The sequence below is a fragment of the Lampetra fluviatilis genome, chromosome 69 (genome assembly GCF_964198595.1).
Source record: "Lampetra fluviatilis chromosome 69, kcLamFluv1.1, whole genome shotgun sequence".
Taxonomy (NCBI): domain Eukaryota; kingdom Metazoa; phylum Chordata; class Hyperoartia; order Petromyzontiformes; family Petromyzontidae; genus Lampetra; species Lampetra fluviatilis.
The window spans coordinates 3571537-3591841 of NC_136343.1; the positions used below are offsets into that span (position 1 = coordinate 3571537).

A 20305-nucleotide genomic window follows, 5' to 3' on the forward strand; every position below is an offset into this window, starting at 1 on the left:
GGGCACGCAGGCACCATTATTAGGGGAGTTAAAGGATAAGGCTATTAGTATGAATAACCTGGAGAGCGGGGTCACGCAGGCAGCCGTGCACCAATTCCCACGGCGCACCTTTGTAATGGACGCCGCCGCATGAACCTCGATGATGGGGGCCTGCGTGAGAAAGGGATTAATTAGGATTTACGCCGCTCACTGATTAGCAGATCAAAAGCGCCCGGAACCGCCGTGCGCGGGCTCGAGGTGCACGAGCCCATTGTTCAGCGCAGCATCCCTTTGAGGTAGGGAGAATAAATAGGGGGGGCGCAAGGGGGAAGGGGCTCTCTTCTCTCCAGGCCAGCGGACCAGCAGCAGCTCCAGCCAGCGACCCGGACGTCCGTGCGACGTATCGAGGTACCTCCGCGGGCGCCAAACAGTGAGTGGGGAGGTGAAGTAGGATAATAGCCGATAAATAGGGAATAGGTACCGGTTTAGTGGAATAGGCCAGCCTCGTCGACTCACTGATTCAACATTAGTTACCAGGTAATAAATCATTAATAGCGAAGCGTGGTCTCGCGTGATCTTGTCGTGCAGTGTGAGCGCGTGGGGAAGCGTGTGTACGCAGTGGTTCTGTAGTGCTGCGGCTCGCCTCGGGGGAGCGCTGCGCAGAGCGGTGCGCGTGTGGGTGCACGTGTGTTCACTACGTATATGATACGGGGGTGCGATCACAACGTGAGTGCTCCGTGTTGAGTGAGTGCCGCGCAGAGCTGTGTGTGGGTGTGCGCGTACGTAATTAGCCATGCCGACTACGCGGACCCGCGGTGGAGGGGAATCCTCGGGCGATGGCTCCCACACCACGGGTGAGGAACCTAGCAGCGGGGGGGCGATTGATGATGCTAGCCCGGCCGTTAGCATTATCGAGGGAGGGATCTCGGGGGCTAGCGACCCCTACAAATTAATGTCGGAAGCGGTACGGACCCCCGCGTTACCTCACGCTAAAATAAGACTAATATTTACCGGCCGGGGGGCCCCTTCGTGGAAGGCATTCGCCCGCAATCTCTTAGCGGCCAAGGAAATTAATGGATGGACGGACGCGCAGGCAGTACGTCAACTTAATATGAATCTTGATGGGCGGGCAGCCGATTTTGTAGAAGCGTTACCCGCGAGCGCACAGACACAGCTAGAGGAGCTGATGCGCCGACTCGATCAGCGTTTTGGCACGCGTGACGAGGAGGAAGCAAAATCGGCCTTAGAGGCGCGCCGTCGCCAACCTGGCGAAGATCTACGTGATTACGCCGAGGATGTGCGCGAGTTAACAAAGATCGCACGCCCGGGGTACGCAACTGATGTTATTGAGGAACTGGCCGCCGAGAAAATCCAGCGGTACCTGTCTCGCACGGCGTGGTGGCAGCCAGACGTGAGCTGCCCACGTCTTCCCTTTAACGCCCTTGTCGAGCGCGCACGTAAGTGTGAAAGAATTCACAGCGAACGCGCGCAGCTCCGGGGGCTGGGAAGAGAGCGCGCCATTGCGAGCCTGCTCTCGGAAGACGAGGAGGAGGAACAGGAGCTCGCGAGGATGGTAAGGGGCCGGGAAAGAGAGCCTCCAGTGTCCCGCGAGACAACCCCGGGATGGGTTGCCGGTATACAAACGGGTATAAAGGATGTCTCCGGCCAGGTAACCCAGATAGACAACAAGGTAAACCAAGTAGGTGAGAGGGTAACCCAGGTACGCGAGGAAGCAAATAAAAATATGAAGACCCTCCAGTCTGAGATGGGTGAACTACGCTCGACAGTAGGGGGACTAGCCGGGAGGGTGTCCCAATTAGAGTCCGATTTGGGACAACTGCATACTGGGGGAGGGAGAGGGAGTGGACAGAGAGCCCACTACGGAGCCGCCACCCCTCCCCGGGCGTGTTATGTGTGCGATCGGCGAGGGCATCTCAGGAGGGACTGTCCTCAGGTCGCCCGAGCTAGACAAGAGCTAAAGTCAAACACTAAGGCCCCCCTAGAGAGGGGACCACCTGGGGGTGGACTCGACGTAGCCCCGACACAAACAAGCTGTAATGATAATGGCGAGCGAGTGATCGCCACACAGGTTCCAGCAACAATGCCCACGGAAACGGTGACTCCTGGCGACTGGCTGTGGGAGCTGGTGGCGGGCATCACGGGGGCCACGTGGCTGGTGGAAGGGGAGGTAAACGGAGTGCGTACCCGAATCCTGCTGGACACGGGGGCGGTGGCCTCGCTCGTGAGCGCAGCGCACTGCAGCGCGATCGGGGTCGACGTGCGTCACCTGCAGGCACCGGACCGCGCGCTGCACACGGCGAGCGGAGCCGGAATGGGGCTGCTGGGGAGAGCCACCCTAGAGGTCCGCATAGGCAGTCAGGTGTGCACCCAGGAGTTCTACGTGTCGAGTGCGTTGTGTCACGAGTGTATCGCAGGTACCGACCTCTTAGAACGGCTGGGACTCAACGTGCAACCCCGCCAGCGATGCGCCACCATGGAGAGCAACGGCGAGCGGATACCGTTCTTGGGACGAGAACCGACGCGCCCCCGCTTCGCACCTGTGGCCGCTATCCTGGCGACGGCAGTCACCATCGGCCCGCTCACCGAGATGCTGGTGCCGGTGGCAACATCCCCCACCGACCCCGCGCTCCGACCATCAGGAGAGGTAATGCTAACTCCTCACCCGGAGTTGGCAAAACGGTATGGGATAGTGGGATCCGCCACGTTGGTAAACGCAGATGGGAACCGATTGTTTATGCGGATGTTTAACCCCCACAATACCCCAGCGATACTGTGACGGCGCACCCCGATAGCCACCGTACACCCCCTGCACGCACGCCACTCTAACGACTCGGTGTTCGCACTCTGGGCTGAGGACCCCGGGCGTCCTGAGGGTGACCAGGACCTGGCCTGGCGAGTCGGCCCGACTCCCCGAGCCGAGGTCGTTCCCCTGCTCGACGCGTTACATGTACCATGGGCGGATTTACCTAAGGGAGAGGCCGATCGGCTGCGCGGGTTACTGTGGGAGTATGCCGACGTATTCAGTGAACACGACTCGGACGTGGGTCGGATCGATCTTGTTAAGCACCAAATTGACACCGGTGCAGCCCGACCCATCAAACTCCCTGCGTACCGAGTGGGCGCATCCGAACGCGCCCAAATCAAAGAGGCAGTTGGGGACATGCTTCGCGATAACATAATTCAGCCCTCGGCGAGCCCCTGGTCAGCCCCAGTGGTACTAGTAACGAAAAAGGATGGGTCAACCCGGTTCTGCGTCGATTACCGTAAACTAAATGCAGTCACGCTCGGCGATGCCTTCCCCATACCCCGCATCGACGACACCTTCGACAGTCTCGCAGGAGCGCGGTATTTTTCCACCCTCGATCTGGCGTCCGGTTACTGGCAGGTGGAGATGACGGAGGAGGATCGGCCAAAAACAGCATTCACCACCCCGATGGGCCTGTTTGAATTTCGAGTGTTGCCGTTCGGACTCACTAACGCGCCCGCGACGTTCCAGCGGTTGATGGAGTTGGTGATGCGGGGCTTGCAGTGGGAACAGTGCCTGATTTACTTGGACGATGTGATAGTGTTCAGTAGATCTTTGTCTGAGCATTGGTCCAGGCTTCGAGAGGTGTTCCAGCGACTGCGAGCGGCTCATCTCAAGCTCAAGCCGCGTAAGTGTTACATTGCGCAGCGCGAGGTGGGGTACCTCGGACACCGAGTCAGCGAGGCAGGGGTGAGCACCGATCCCGAGAAGGTGCGTGCCGTAGTGGATTGGCCGCGGCCGAGGAACCTGACGGAGATCAGGTCATTCTTGGGACTCGCCACTTATTACCGTCGATTTGTAAAGGGATTCAGTGAGATTGCACGCCCCCTCACCCAACTCACCTCCCCTAAGAACCCCTATCAGTGGTCGGAGGCCTGTCAGACGGCTTTCACCACACTCAAAGACCACCTCACCCACACCCCCACCTTGGCTTTCCCAGATTTCACCACCGATTTTATTTTGGACACTGACGCCTGCAGCAGTGGGCTGGGCGCGGTGCTGTCGCAAGTGCAGGGTGGGACGGAGCGGGTCATCGCGTACGCCAGTCGGACCCTGAGCGGGGCCGAGCTGAACTATTGCGTAACCCGTCAGGAACTGTATGCCGTGATTTTCGCGTGTAAACAGTTCCGACCGTACTTGTACGGCAGGAGATGTCGTGTGCGCACCGATCATTATGCACTGCAGTTCCTCCTTACATTCAAGGAACCGCGGGGGCAGATGGCTCGATGGCTGGCGCAGCTGCAGGAGTACAACCTGCAGATCGAGTACCGAGCGGGGCGGACACACGCGAACGCGGACGCCTTGTCAAGACGGCCCGCGGTGCGCGCTGAGACGAGGGAGGGAGACGCCTGCCCGTGCTTCATGGGGGGATGCTGCCGCCAGGCAGCAGAACCCAAGGAGCGCGCGGAAACTAAACTCCCCCCCCCCGAGAGAGAGTGCGGTGTGCGCTGCAGGAACCCCTGCAGAAGGAGCCCGGGGACAGACGGATCATCCCACCCCAACCGGGCGGATCCAAGAGGATGTCGGCTGCGCCTTCCCGGGCTTGGACGACGAGCAGCTGCGACAAACCCAGCAGCGGGATCCGGATCTGGCGGCGGTGGAGGCGGCACTGCGAGAGAAGAAGGATGCACTACCAGGGCCCTGGAGCGGTTTGTATGCCCGGTTGTGTGTAGAAAACGGGGTGGTGAGGGAACTGGCCGACGCTGGGCAGCCGGGGTGCATCTGCGTTCCCGCCCATGTGCGACCCCAACTACTACGACTGGTACACGACCACCCACTCGGGGGCCATGATGGGGAACGGCGCACCCGGGAGACTCTGCGTCGCCAGTATCTCTGGCCTAAATTGGCGCAAGATGTGGCCGCCTGGGTGCAGGGCTGCCGGGCCTGTCAGCAGTGTGGGCAAAAGCCGGCGAGGTACCAGGTACCCCTGAGGCCGTTCCGAGTCAGTCGGACGAATCAGTTGGTCGGAATCGACCTGCAGGGGCCCTTTCCACGATCCCACCGGGGCAACCGATATATTCTCGTAGCGGTGGAGTACTTCACCCGCTACCCCGTGGCGGTGGCTATCCCGGATAAAACAGCCCTCGTAGTGGCCCGGGCCTTCGTGGAAAACTACGTACTTAAGTGCGGGATCCCCGAACGAGTCATTACCGACCAGGGTAGTGAATTCGAGGCCGAACTATTCCAGGCGCTGTGCCGAGAGTTCGGGATCCAGAAGGACCGAACCACGGCGTATCACCCCCAGGCGAACGGGATGGTAGAGAGGATGAACCAGACTCTGGCCGGGAAGCTTAAACGCATGGCGGCCGCGAATCAACAGGACTGGGACGAACACCTCCCCTATGCCCTGTTCGCCTACACTACCGCCGTTCACACATCCACAGGACAGACCCCGTTCCTAATGATGTTTGGTCGCGAGTCTCGCCTGCCCGCAGATCTGCTGTTCGGTGTCCCTCCGCCGCAACGGGAGGAAGGGAGCCACCCCGTGGAGCACTTGCTGGAGACCCTGCGAGGGGCCAGGGGCCGAGCCTACCCGCACGGAGAGGCCGCGCACCAGCGGCAAGAGCAGGGCGCCCGACCCCGTATGGAGCCCCCCTTCTACACTGCGGGCTCCGAGGTGTGGCTGTACACTCCCCGCGTCGGTGCCGGACAGGTGGGGAAGCTGACCACCTACTGGCGAGGACCCTGGATTGTGAGACGGCAGATCTCACCATGGACGGTGCTGATTCAGGGAGGAGAGAGGGGCCGGGAGATGGTGGTCAACATCCGCCGACTGAAGCCGTGGCGAGCAGCCCCCGAGGGGGGGAGCCCCGCCGTCCAAGTACCCCGAAACCCCGGGGTCCCCCCACCCCCCGTGCCCGGGGGCCTCGCGCAGTATATGGGCCCCACGGAGCCCCGGGCTCCGAGGGGCCCCGGGCGGGGCCGGGGGCGACGAGGACGGCGACCCTTAAACCCCACCGCCTCTGAGTTTGTTCCCCAGCCCGCAGGTGCCAGGGGCCGAGGGGAGCCGTTGGAATGGAGGAGGAGACCACCGCCGGAGCCCCAGGAGACGGAGCCGCCACCCCCGAGGCCAGCCACAAGGGCCGGGCGAATCCCGCGGACACCCCGCGGCGATACCTCGTGGGGGCAACCCAGGCGAGGTGCTCCAGTCAACCCGGGACGGGGACTGTCCCAGTAACAATGTGGTGCCACAGCGACGGGGCCGCTCTGCCGAGCCAGGGAGCCGCCCGGCTTCCCCCACCGCACTGCCCCCCATCACCCCCCCCACATAAGCACACACCCGCACGCATTCCCCCCCCCCCCATAGAGCTGGAAGGGAAGGTCACCTGATCGACCGGTTTTTATCCGAGAAACCCTTATCGGGATTAACTCTCACGGTTTCCGGCGATCAGGGAATTGGATGACCTCCCCCATGCTACGTGGCACCGCGGCGCTGCGGCCGGCCTTAATATGGTGTGGTCGCGGCGTGGGGCATTCGGCCACCGCGGTTGAGGCGCATTTCCCCCCACACACGCGAGTATCGACGGGGCAGGCAGAGGGAATAAGCATTGTGATGGAGGAGCATCATTAGAAAACACGCAGCGCATCTGAACTGCATAATCAGGCACCCCCGCACAGGCAGCGGAGGGACGGCATAATTACGCTCGGGCACGCAGGCACCATTATTAGGGGAGTTAAAGGATAAGGCTATTAGTATGAATAACCTGGAGAGCGGGGTCACGCAGGCAGCCGTGCACCAATTCCCACGGCGCACCTTTGTAATGGACGCCGCCGCATGAACCTCGATGATGGGGGCCTGCGTGAGAAAGGGATTAATTAGGATTTACGCCGCTCACTGATTAGCAGATCAAAAGCGCCTGGAACCGCCGTGCGCGGGCTCGAGGTGCACGAGCCCATTGTTCAGCGCAGCATCCCTTTGAGGTAGGGAGAATAAATAGGGGGGGCGCAAGGGGGAAGGGGCTCTCTTCTCTCCAGGCCAGCGGACCAGCAGCAGCTCCAGCCAGCGACCCGGACGTCCGTACGACGTATCGAGGTACCTCCGCGGGCGCCAAACAGTGAGTGGGGAGGTGAAGTAGGATAATAGCCGATAAATAGGGAATAGGTACCGGTTTAGTGGAATAGGCCAGCCTCGTCGACTCACTGATTCAACATTAGTTACCAGGTAATAAATCATTAATAGCGAAGCGTGGTCTCGCGTGATCTTGTCGTGCAGTGTGAGCGCGTGGGGAAGCGTGTGTACGCAGTGGTTCTGTAGTGCTGCGGCTCGCCTCGGGGGAGCGCTGCGCAGAGCGGTGCGCGTGTGGGTGCGCGTGTGTTCACTACGTATATGATACGGGGGTGCGATCACAACGTGAGTGCTCCGTGTTGAGTGAGTGCCGCGCAGAGCTGTGTGAGGGTGTGCGCGTACGTAATCAGCCATGCCGGCTACGCGGACCCGCGGTGGAGGGGAATCCTCGGGCGATGGCTCCCACACCACGGGTGAGGAACCTAGCAGCGGGGGGGCGATTGATGATGCTAGCCCGGCCGTTAGCATTATCGAGGGAGGGATCTCGGGGGCTAGCGACCCCTACAACAAACACTGGAATAGCTGGCAAAGCCTTTTCCGTTGCAGTACCAACGTTTTGGAACAACCTTGTTCCCTCTCTTAACATCGTAAATATTAATTCAATTTTTTTTATTATATACTCTTTGGTTCTTTCGGTAAAGTCACGTAGGTCGAAATAAAATAAAATATAACAAAAATATTTCTACCTACGTGACTTTACCGAAAGAACCAAATAGTATGGACTCCTGCAGTCACGAAAGCTTAAAATCAAGATTTTACTTATATACTTTGTGTAATTTTTGTATGTATCTAGTTACAGTGATTTACTCACCTTTCCTATATTTTGTACTCCTATCGGTGTTTGTATTGTTTGTTGTACCTTGCTGACCCGCGCCTACTAGATATCTGTGAAAAAAATTCTTAATAGATCATGAGATTCCTCCAGTATAAATAAAGATGCTTATTTTGATTCTCTGTGTGGTTCGTCTACGTGTCTCTGTGTGGTGAACAGACGCGATGTTTGGACCCAACCCTATCCTGGTTCAAAGCTCTGCAAGGGACACAGACGGCTAATTTACATAAAGGATGATCTCCTTTAGGCTATGGATAATGGGTGTATATCTGCCCTTGTAACACAATACCTGTCTGCTGCATTTGATACATCTTAAGTCCCTCGCTGGAATGGGAAGCTCAGCCTGAACCTCTCATCTTCCTTCAGTACATAACCCAACAGGTCATTATGGGGCCTTGTGCCTCTCCTGTTGGTCCTGCCCCATTCGGGGTACCTCAAGGCTATCCTCCCTACTGTTCAATGTGTATGTTAGCCCATTAGGTGATCTCATCTGGAGTCATGGCCTTCGGTGCCATCAATATGCTGATGAAACTCACATCTCATTCATGTCAGACCCAGACTGGCTCCACAACCTTTGCCCCATCACTATGCTTGTCTGAAGTAGCTGTTTGGATGGAGTAAAATTTGCTGAAACTAAACCCAGGAAAGACAGAGTACACGATTTTCAGCTGAGATCAGTGTCTGAGAGCGTGGTAAGGCCAGATCGATCCTCCACTTATTATTGGAGCTTGAATGAGCGAGATGGTGGTGAGTGAGTGGATGTAAGCATTGGTTGTGAGAAGGTGAGTGAATGAGTAAGTGAGATGGTGGGTGACTGAATTAATGAGTACGTGCAATGGTTGGTGGGTGAATGAGTGAGTGATTGAATGAGTCAGTGGGTGAATAAGTGGGATCGGGTGAGGTGAGTTTAGGGTGAGGTTTGTGAGCATGAGATGAGTTCAGATCAGGTGTGTTAAATCCCTGCGCTGGTTAGGCACTGCCTCACCAACACGTACTTCACCTGGAATGGTACCTTCTACAAACAAAATTAGGGTACCCCCATGGGTTCTCCCTTGTCACCAGTGATAGCCAATGTTTTCATGGAAAATTTTGAAACAGACGCCATCCAGACATCCACCCTGCGTCCTTCCCTGTGGAAGAGATATGTGGATGACACTTTCGTCATTTGGCCACATGGCCTCCCAGCATTGAACCAATTTCTAGACCACATCAACTCCATACACCCATCCATCAAATTCACCATGGAAGTGGAGAAGGATGGCAAGCTACCATTCTTGGATGTTCTGTTTGAGAGGAGGCCCAATGGCTCTTTGGGACATTCTGTTTACAGGAAGGCTACCCACACAGATACCTACCTGAAGCCTGATTCTCACCACCATCCGGCACAAAAGAATTCCCTCATCAAAACACTATACCATAGGACCCACTGCATCTCTGACCAACACCACCTGGCCAGTGAATTAGAACATGTACATCTGGCTCTCAAGATGAACGGACACTCGGACTGTGCTATCCACCAAGCTGTTTCTCCTACCGTGGAGAAACAACCCCCTAAGACTCCGATAAAAATCATTACGTTGCCATACATAGCAGGCGTTACCAAAAAGATTTCCAAAATTCTAAGCAAACACAAGATCTAGGTCCGATTCAGTACAGTACACAAAATCCGTGATCTGATCCCATCCGTAAAGGATGTCATTCCTGACTTAGAGTACCATGGTGTCTACAAACTGAGTTGCACCTGTGGTGATTGTTATATCGGGGAAACGAAGCGACATTTATGACTGCATTCGCGAGCACAAGTCAGATTTGAAACACAGTAGAACAAATTCTTCGGCCGTGGCTGACCACTGTTATAACTACTGCGGGCTCTCATGATATTGTGTTCTCCAATACCAAAGTACTCTGCAAGCCTCCTGGATACTACCAGAGAATTGTCCATGAAACCATCCAGATACACAAACATAGACATAACCTCAACCGAGATGGATTCAAATTGAGCAATCATTGGAAGGATGTAATTAACCAAGTTAAACTTTAGCTGCCGTGTAGTTTACTGCAAGGCAGCCAGTTTATATTTATTTTCATATTCATATCAATATTCCCAGTCTTTTACTCCCAGCTTTACACACTACCATCACTAAGACATTTGACACCAAGTCCTGCTTACTCCCATCACTTGGACATTTACCGCGCGTTGTTTCGAGCTGGCGGAGCTTAGTACTTCCCCCAGCAGCCCTAGCCCACTCCCTTGCAGCATAACAAAGGTCATTAATCGGCTTAACTTACTCTTTGGTTGTAGTGTATAGTAGTGTATTGTATAGTAATGTATATTGTAGTGGATAGTGTAGTGTATAGTAGTGTTTTGTATAGTAGTGTATAGTATAGTGTATTCTGTGGTATATAGTAGTTTAGTGTATGGTAGTATATTGTGTAGTGTATAGTAGTATATTGTATATTAGTGTATTGTGTAGTGTATTCTATAGTATATAGTGTATTGTATTGTGGAGTGTATACCAGTGCATAGTGTAGTGTATTAAAGTAGTGGATAGGAGTCTATAGTAGTGTTTCGGGTATAGTTGTGTATTGTATAGTGTTTAGTATTGTGTAGCAAAGTTTATAAGTGTATTGCGTAGGTTATAGCAGTGTATAGTGTAGTGTATAATAGTATAGTGTAGTGTACAGTAGTGTATAGCAGTGTATGGTGTACTGTTTAATAGTGTAGTGTATAGTAGTCTATAGTATCGTAGTATATAGTGTAGTGTAGAGTATAGTAGTGTATTGTGGAGTGTATAATAGTGTAATGTATAGCAGTCTATAGTAGTGTAGTTTATTGTACAGTGTAGTGTATAGTAGTGTATTGTATATTAGTGTATTGTATTGGTGATTTAATTTAGCTTTCATTTCTTAATAACTTTCCTATTAACCAGCTCAACCGCCGCCTGCATCACAAAGCTTTCGTTTGAACTCCATACCCACCTCCCAGCCCACACCCCGCCCTCACACTCACCCTGGCTCCCCCCCTACTATATAATCCCTCGTCACAGCCATCTCTTAGGCATACTCAAGCGATTGTTCTTTCGCTGTGTTTTGTCCACACCTGAAGACGGATGCTTGTGTTGCGATCGAAATGTCGTGATCTAATATTTTTCTACCTACGTGACTTTACCGAAAAAAACAAAAAATATGGATTCCTGCAGTCACGAAAGCTTCAAATCACGAATATTAATAATTTTACATGTATTTTGTAATAAAGTGTTATCCTAAACAGCGTTTTATGTGTATGTAGTGATACATGTGTATGAGTATTTTTTTAACTATGGGTGACTGGTGGAGACCTTATTAAACAAACCATGACTTAAACTTAAAGCTTTCGTGGCTGCAGGAATTCATATTCTTTGGGTCTTTCGGTAAAGTCACCTATCTACGTGACTTTACCGAAAGACCCAAAGAATATAAACAAACGATATTATGACATGATAGAATATTGTATATTACAGGAAACGAATGAACAGAATATGGGATTTGCCATTGTTTGAGAAAGTATAGGAGTGTGTTGTCTGTGATGAATGAAGTGACAATGACATTGCGTTTGATGGGTTGAGTGACAATGTGCTCAAAACACAGGAGGATAAGTGGGTGGAAGACGAGCAGCAGTCCACTCCACCGGCTCCAGACAACCCAGTAGCAGCAGCACAAACACCAGCCAGGGGAGGACCTCTCTCGAGCAGGAGCACATCTTGAATGTTTTGGCCACTGCACCGGTCTTCATAGAACTCAACAAACCTTAGAAACATAATGCGATGCAGACCAGTTGGCCAACAACACAGTTAGACACTAACCTGGTTGACCACGTATTTCAAAAGAATGTAAAATGTTGTGGTCATCTTCTGGGCTGAACATACCAACGTAAACAGAGGACAAGGACTCGTGAACAGACACGAGGTACAAGGTAGCAGAGATACATACGTAGAGAAGACACACAGCGAAATATGTTAAGATGTTTTGGGCAGCACAGAGGGACAACCAGAGGAACACCACACCAAGAGACATACACACATGAAGAGGCACACAAAATGTAATTCTTTTGAAATACGTGGTCAACCAAGTTAGTGTCTGTGTTGTTGGCCAGCTGGTTTGCATCGTATATTTCTAAGGTTTGTTGAGTTCGCGTTTCCTGTCTTCTTGCTGTATTTGCCTCCATGCAGTTTGCCGTTCTGTGTGCTGTGTGATGTCCCACTGTGTATTCCCTCGCTGTTTTGCCCAATTTTCACCTGATGAGGAGCGCTTGTGTTGCGTTCGAAACGTCGTGATTTATTTTATTTGTGATTTATTTAAATTTTATTTTATTTCTACATACGTGACTTTACCGAAAGAACCAATGAGTATAGTAATTCCTGCATACACGAAAGCTTCAATTCTATGTAAAATACCATTAAGTGTTATTCTAAGCATAATAAGTAAAAAACAAACACATTTACACAAACTCATGCATACATTAACACTTTATAACAAATGCTGTAGAAAGAACTGCTGGTACCCGTTCGGCAAGTTCGCTCAGCTGTGTTGTTGTTTTGAAGGCCCCGCCGCAGTCTTTGTAAAGGCACACCACAGGATTACTCCCGGTTACACAGTGGACAATGTGGTGCCACGGCAATGGAGCAACTCTGCCGGCGCTGCCATCCCCTAGCACCCCTCCACACGAACGCATGCACACCCCCACTAAACACACACACGCACCCACGTGTGGGGGGGGTCCCTGGTACCATGGGTTTTTACCCGAGGGGCCCCTAGCGGGGATGTCCCACGGTTTCCCAGTGCCAGGAGATTGGCTGACCCCCCCCCCAGGCCAAATTGCATTGCGGCCCCCGTGAATTGGCTTAAAATTGTATGGGCACGACGAAGCTCACCGGGCTAACCGCAATGATACACTCACAGCACAGGGAGATAGGGCCTCGTGGGCAAACACTCCGCAAGCAGCACATAAGAGGAGGTGGGAGGAAAATTCCTGGACCGACTGCAGCTGTGTATTCCGCGCGACGGCCACCCCGATCAAATTCTATTCCTAGGTTTTTTTCGGTAAAGTCACGTAGGTAAAACATCAAAATTAATGAAAATAAAATAAAAAAACAAAAATCACGACGTTTCGGAGGCAACACAAGTCTCCGATCAAACCGGTTGAGTCCGGGTGGGGAGGACGGGGGCGTAGACAATGGATCAAGAAGTAATGGGACGCAACGCTCCAGGTTGGGGCGGGGCATCGGTTTAAAATCAAAAGGTAGGCGCCCAATTGGCCGCACAGGATAACACCACGTGACCCTGGATCTTTGGATTCAGACTCCCAGCCGCTCGCAGCGTCCGAGACATGCTGGCGAGTGCTGCTACTACTCGACCCCAGGTAGAGACCTCTCATACCCTCATCCCTCCGACTCCCACCGCGTCCATGCGACACCGTGAGTGCGTCTGCGAGGTGAGACGTAAAGTGAGGGTACACCCAGGGATTGAATAGGGATAGGCTAGGTACTGCTCACTGAATATTTACTGAACTGAAGTTCATTAATGAATGAACTTCAGTTCAGAAGATCGGTGTAGTGTGATTTCTGTGTGTGTGGGTGAACTTCAGCATGGTGTCTGTGATTTTTGAGTGGAGTGACTGCGTGTGGGGCAGTGTGCTTGAGTGGCTAACTTGGCCACCTGAAAGTTAAATTGTTGTTGTTGCTTTGCATCTATATCAGCCATACGGAAAAAATGTATGTACAAGTGTGTCTGGGGACACAAAGGTTGCAATGCGTGGTCATGGCCATCCATCTGCTCGTGTGCTGGTGCCGGCTTCAATCATTGCTATTCGCTAACAGCACTTGTCCTAAAATCTGTTAGAGGCTATATGGGAGTCATTTGTCTTCGTGTTGTGTGTCATGGGTACCACATAAAGAGTGTGTAAGTGGTTACCCATATACAAAAAAAATATGTAAAGGAGGTTGTTGCGTGTCTTGACATTTCCTGACGTTTTCTTTAAGATGATCCAGAAATGTCAGTGTTCAGTATAGCTTCACGCAGAGGCAGGACACCACTGCAACGGTATACTGCTCCCATGTTATTATAGCCCATCAATTAACGCATATCCCTGCCTATGAACATAAATCATGTTTAATTGGGATCATCAGTACTGTCCGGTTGGGAGACATTATCCCCACCATTGTGCAAAAGGACCTGGCTCGCACGGAGGTTTAACGATGCTGAACACAGATCCCTGCCACATATCAATGCAGGCACCAGAGCAGATGTGTGGCGAATGAGAGGCTTCATCCAATACTGGGCTCCACACACTAACAAAACACACTTGCTGCAAGCATTCTAATAACATTATCAGTCAATTGGCAATTAGAATATTATAGAACTAAGTAGAAAACCATTTATTTTGTATCACTACAAGATGTCAACTCCAAAACTAAAAATATATCACAATCATACTCTTAGGTTTTTTTCGGTAAAGCACCTTAGTCATGATATTGGTCATGATATTGTCTTTTCCGAGACCAAGGTGCTCTGCAAACTTTCTGGCTACCATCAAAAGTTTGTACACGAAGCCATCCAGATATACAAACACAGACTTAACTTCAACCTTGATGATCGGTACATACTGAGTAATAATTGGAAAGATGTTATTAACCATGTAAAAAATATTTAACTACACATATTTGTACCATCTTATTTGACAGGTACTATTCTACTTTACCGAGTGTTGACATCCCCAGCGTTTAACAGTACTGCCCTTTTTGTATTTGGATTGTCAGCCAACACCGGTTACAACCCCAAGTCGAGGTACACCGATTGTTCTCTTTTAGCCCCGCCCACCCCCCCAACATGTTCCATGCACTGGCTACCACATTCAGATAAGCCCTTCCCCTCCCTCCCCCTTAACTTGTATTTAAGAGCTTGTCTCTTGGAATTTTGCCTCACTTGATACAGTAAATGTAGCTGTGACGGTCCCACCTGATGACGGAGACTTGTGTTGCCTCCGAAACGTCGTGATCTATTATTTTATCTGTATTATTTTATTATTTACTTATTTTTACCTACGTGACTTTACCTAAAAAACCTAAGAGTATGAATCCTTGCAGTCACGAAAGCTTCAAATCTAGAATAAATATCACAATCATATTAAAATTCTAAACGATCAAAAAAGGCACCCCTACTATCTTGCAATGAGACAATATTTCACTACTGCACTGAATTACACATTTACTGAGAGCCTATCTCTGACTGAATGATGCCTATAGCTGCATGCATTCTTGTAATGAGAGAAGTGAATACAGTGATTGGTTAGGAGTGTCTTAGTCTCAAGCTCCTGGTTGAACTACACAGAATCAAAGTCTACAAGTGTTTCTGGTTTCTTCGCATCACTCAAGTAGTCCACCCATACCTCTACATCGACAAACTGCTGGGGGTCACCTCGCTCTCTCTCGGCGTCTGAGTTCTCCTCCTGCTTCACACTGCCTCCATTGACCTGGATGTCCAGCACTGGAATCAAATCTTCATCTTCACATTTGACCTTCACTTCTGGCCAAGTTGTGAAACTGGGATTTTCTTCTGCTTCTTGTTTCACGAGAGAGGATCTCTTTGCAACACTTTGATTTGCACAAGTCGATTTCACCTTCCTCTTCTTGTGGATCTTCTCATGTTTGGTTCGGACTTCTGACCGTGCAAATGCCTTCCCACACACAGTGCACTTGAAAGGCTTTTCACCCGTGTGTATGCGCTGATGTTTGACAAGATCTCCCGATTGTGCAAATGCCGTCCCACATACAGTGCACTTGAATGGTTTCTCGCCTGTGTGCGTTCTTCGGTGGTTGGTAAGATGTATTGACTGTGGAAATGCCTTCCCACACACAGTGCATTTAAATGGCTTCTCGCCCGTGTGTATTCTCTGGTGCCTTTGAAGAGATTCAAAACGTTTAAATGACTTCCCACACTCGGTGCAATTGAAGGGCTTCTCATCCATGTGTGTTGTCTGGTGTCTGTAAAGATGTGATGACTTTGCATACGTTTTCCCACACAGAGCGCACTTTATGGGTGTTTCACCCCTGTGTGTTTGCTGATGTTTGAGTATTTGGTCTAATTCTGCAAATGCCTTCTCACACACAGTGCACTTGAAGGGCTTCTCCCCCATGTGTGTTCTCTGGTGATCACGAAGATGCGATGACTGTGCAAATGCCTTCCCACACACAGTGCACTGGCATGGGTTCTCTCCCGTGTGTGCCCTCTGGTGCTTCTTCATGCAAACATTGTGATCCGTGCTGTATGAACATTGGTGCCAATTAATGCCAGGCTGGCGAGTTATATCCACTCCATGTGCTCGCTTCTGCAGCGCGACAGAGGAACTGGAAGATGCAGATAGAAATCAGGTTACACAAATTACATATCAGCAGTGGCACAGACTTGCAGTGGTATGCACACACACAGCACATACACAAAAATCACCCATATAGGCTGAACAGACTGTTGAGGCAACTGCTATTAGCGAGCACCTATGAAAGCTGACATTGAACTTGAGAGGGTGGTGTGGATAGCACCACGCTTGGCTGCCGTTGTCTCCCCAGTGTGTTACGGACACAATTAAGGTTGAGTAGATGTAGGGGAGGCCCATGATCAGTTCAGATATTCACAACAGAAGTTGGTCATGAGGGAATCGACGCCGGTCCCTGAATTTGTAGCATAGTACACAACTCCACGACCGCTCCTCGTATTACACATAAAAGCTAAAGATCCCGTGTAGCCTTCACAGACTCGAGGAGAAAGAGCTGTTAGTGAGGACCTATGAAGGCTGGCTCAGCACACGTGATGGTAGCACCACGCCCGGCCGCCTTTGTCTCCCAAGTGACGATGTTTACACACCGCACCAGGTACGAATTTGAGACAATCGAACTAGGTGAGGCCCAGAACCGATTCAGATCATCGTCACTGGTGTTGACCGTGAGCGGGAATGTAACCCGGGCTGCCGGGGTCATAGCGTAGTGTGCCAATGCGCCATCCCTCCCATACAGAAACGTGTACACAATCTACACGTGCACAAAAGAAAAGATCCCTGAATAAGTCACATGGACTTTTCTGATAAATGTAGCTATTGGCAACAGCAATGAGAACTGACACGAAAAACAACGTGATTGTTTGTGGTATGCACGATGCTAACACACACAGCACACTACTCACAGTACACACACACATACAACCACTGTTCACCACGGTGCTAACACACACAGCACACTACTCACAGTACACACACACACATACTGTATATAACAGACCCAGGTGCCACGGGTTGACGGTGTGGGATGACTGGCAGATGCACCACCTGTGCTCCCTACTGTGCAAAGTTTCTGCGTTTTATCCACCTGACGCTTTCCTCGTTGTTGTCAGCGTCGCTCCTCTTCCCTCCGGCAATTCCAATCAACTCCACATCCTTCAGTGCAGCGCCCGTTCACCCCACTTTTATCCGGCCAGCAAAAGCTCCTTTGGACAAGCGGAGGCTGGGCACAGACACAATCATTCAAAAAGCAGATGCTCACCCTCCCACTCATTCAATTTACCCAACACACACCATGAATCAACTCACCCACTCCACGATATCACTCAAATTATCCACTTACGATTTCACTCACTCACCCAAACACTCACTCATCCACTTACGATCTCACTCACCCAAGCACTCACTCATCCACTTACCATCTCACTCACTCTTGAACCCAAGCACTCACTCATCCACTTACCATCTCACTCACTCACCCAAGCACTCACTCATCCACTTACCATCTCACTCACTCACCCAAGCACTCACTCACCCAAGCACTCACGCATCCACTTACTCACTCACCCAAGCACTCACTCATCCACTTACGATCTCATTCACTCACTCAAGCACTCACTCATCCACTTACTCACTCACTTACTCACTCACCAAAGCACTCGCTCACCTACTCACTTTGCCCACACTCACTCAGCAGTGGATAGACCATGGCACATTTTAATCGCAATTATTTAGCTACAATACTCATTCAAACCAACGATGCCTATGCACATTATACATTATAGTCACCGACACTAACCTCTGCTGTGCTTTCTAATCGCGTTCCCAACCGGGCTCGGGCACCACGGTCCCGAGCAGGGAATCTAGGAAACACCGTGGCTTGGGCCTAGTACCTCGGTCTCCGTGATCTCTGAGGCAGGAAACCCACGGCGAGCCGCCACGACCCGCGCGCAGGAGATGCGAGGTCGAAGGCGGGAAACCTCGCGGCTTTATTTAAAAAAGCGGGGCTGAACGTCAGAATATTTCAGACGAAAAAAGACAATCGCAGAGCCCAGACACAACCCGGATACAGTGACAGATTAATCAATGTTAGCGACTCCAGGGTCGAATCATCTTTCTAGATTTGAAGTTTTCGTGACTGCAGGGATCCATACTCTTTGGTTTTTTCGGTAAAGTCACGTAGGTATAAAATAAAATATATTATTACTTTACCGAAAGAACCAACGAGTTAGAATCATCTTTTTTATTTAATGTCTGCAGCTACCTTGAATCGATTCCGTTGCTTCAGTCCATTCAGTTGTTTCAATCGATTCAGTTGCTACAATCGACTCAGTTGCTTGAATCGAGTCAGTTGCTTCAAGTTTTCAAGTTTCTAGTTTCATTTATTTGGTATAGCCCTGTGAGCCATTCGGCTCTTGAATCGGGTGCAACCGCAACAAACAAAAAACATGAACAAGAAAAATCTTAAAGTGACTATGTGACTATTTGCAAACAGAACGTCCAAGAAAAGACAGCAAAATATTGCAGAAAAAAGCACCGTACACCAACGCTGTGTGCAAGAATCCCAGTGGGATGCAAGTCAAACACAAACAACTACAAGACAACTTAGATTTAGGCCATCAGTCTAACTCTGTACTACAACAAACAAATATGGCCAAACCAAAAAACTTTTCGAAATCACCAAAAATAAAGCCATAAAAGCAATGAAACAGTGATCATAGGAACTGTGACCGAATTTTTCACAATAAACGACGTAAACAACATGTACTACCAAACCCTGCAGCCATAGCTGGCTGTATGAGTCACTCCACCACAGCAGGAGCATCAGTCGGAGTATCAACATTTTCAATGCACCTTTAAGATCAGCACACTAAATCAAAACACAGATCATACTTTGCAGCGATCATCCGGAGCGAAACATTTTATTTTAGGCCACTGAATAGCAGTGACAGCTAGGGGTGTACAACTCCTCTATAGTAGTTGAGTGAAGATCTCACAGGTAGTGATTCAACTTGCAGTTTATTGGCAATAGCATTCCAGACCCTAGGGGCATCAATAGCAAAGGCTCTTAGGTTCTTTCGGTAAAATAAAATAATAATAAATGAAATAACTAAATTAAATCACTTGGTTCTTTCGGTAAAACCAAGAAGAGGAATCCCTGCAGTCACGAAAGCTTTAAATCGAAATTTAAATCACGACGTTTCGGAAGCAACACAAGCCTCCGTCATCAGGTGTAACTGCTCCAGTAAAATTACTGTAGCGTGTGAAGAAAGCTATTCAAGATACGTGTTTTTATATAGAGTGCTGGGCAGGGAGGAGCCAATGAGTGGGGGTGGGGGAGATAACCATTTCGGTGCTTGTACACTGCATGTACGGTGCTTGTACACTGCATGTACGGTGCTTGTACACTGCATGTACGGTGCTTGTACAAAGCATGTACGGTGCTTGTACAATGCATGTGCGGTGCCTGGATGCTGAATGGCGAATGGGAATGAAACACTGTTGTAAATCAGACTTTTTCCTTAGTGATGGTGGTGTATCAGGCTGGATATGACTGTAAATTTATAAGAATCAATATGGATATGATTATGAGAGAAAATATAAACTGGCTGTTTAGCAGTAAAATGCACGACAGCTAAAGTTTAAACTTGATTTATAGACATAACTTCAACCGTGATGATGGTTACAAATTGAGCAATCATTGGAAAGATGTTATTAACCATGTAAAAAAAGAAGATTGAACTCCTCGTCAAACCCACCTCTTAGACACACTTAAGCTGTTGTGCTTACGCTTCGCAGTCCCCACCTGAAGAAGGATGTAATTAACCAAGTTTAAACTTTAGCTGCCGTGCATTTTAGTTATTTTCATTTATTATTATTTTTACCTACGTGACTTTACCGAAAGAACCTAAGAGTATGAATCCTTGCAGTCACGAAAGCTTCAAATCTAGAATTAATAGCAAAGGCCCTTCCTCCAGTATTTGTACGGCAATAGGGAATGTGAAGCTGGTAAATGAGTGAAGACCTTAGGTCAAATTTGTTCTTTGAAACAGAGAGGAGATCCAACAGGTAATCTGC

At 50.3% G+C, this 20305-nt stretch overlaps 1 long non-coding RNA gene across 2 annotated transcripts; it reads right to left on the reverse strand.

Annotated features, from left to right (window-relative positions):
* Positions 1-11406: 11406 nt before the first annotated feature.
* Positions 11407-18314, reverse strand: LOC144952722 (uncharacterized). 2 transcript variants are annotated; one of them, XR_013640677.1, is made up of 3 exons: positions 18121-18314; positions 17316-17450; positions 11407-11709 (listed from the first exon to the last, which is right to left on the reverse strand). It is a non-coding gene; the product is annotated as an uncharacterized LOC144952722 (long non-coding RNA). The 2 variants fall into 2 exon arrangements; XR_013640678.1 differs by lacking the exon at positions 11407-11709 and adding an exon at positions 14857-16304.
* Between the last annotated feature and the right edge of the window lie 1991 nt (positions 18315-20305).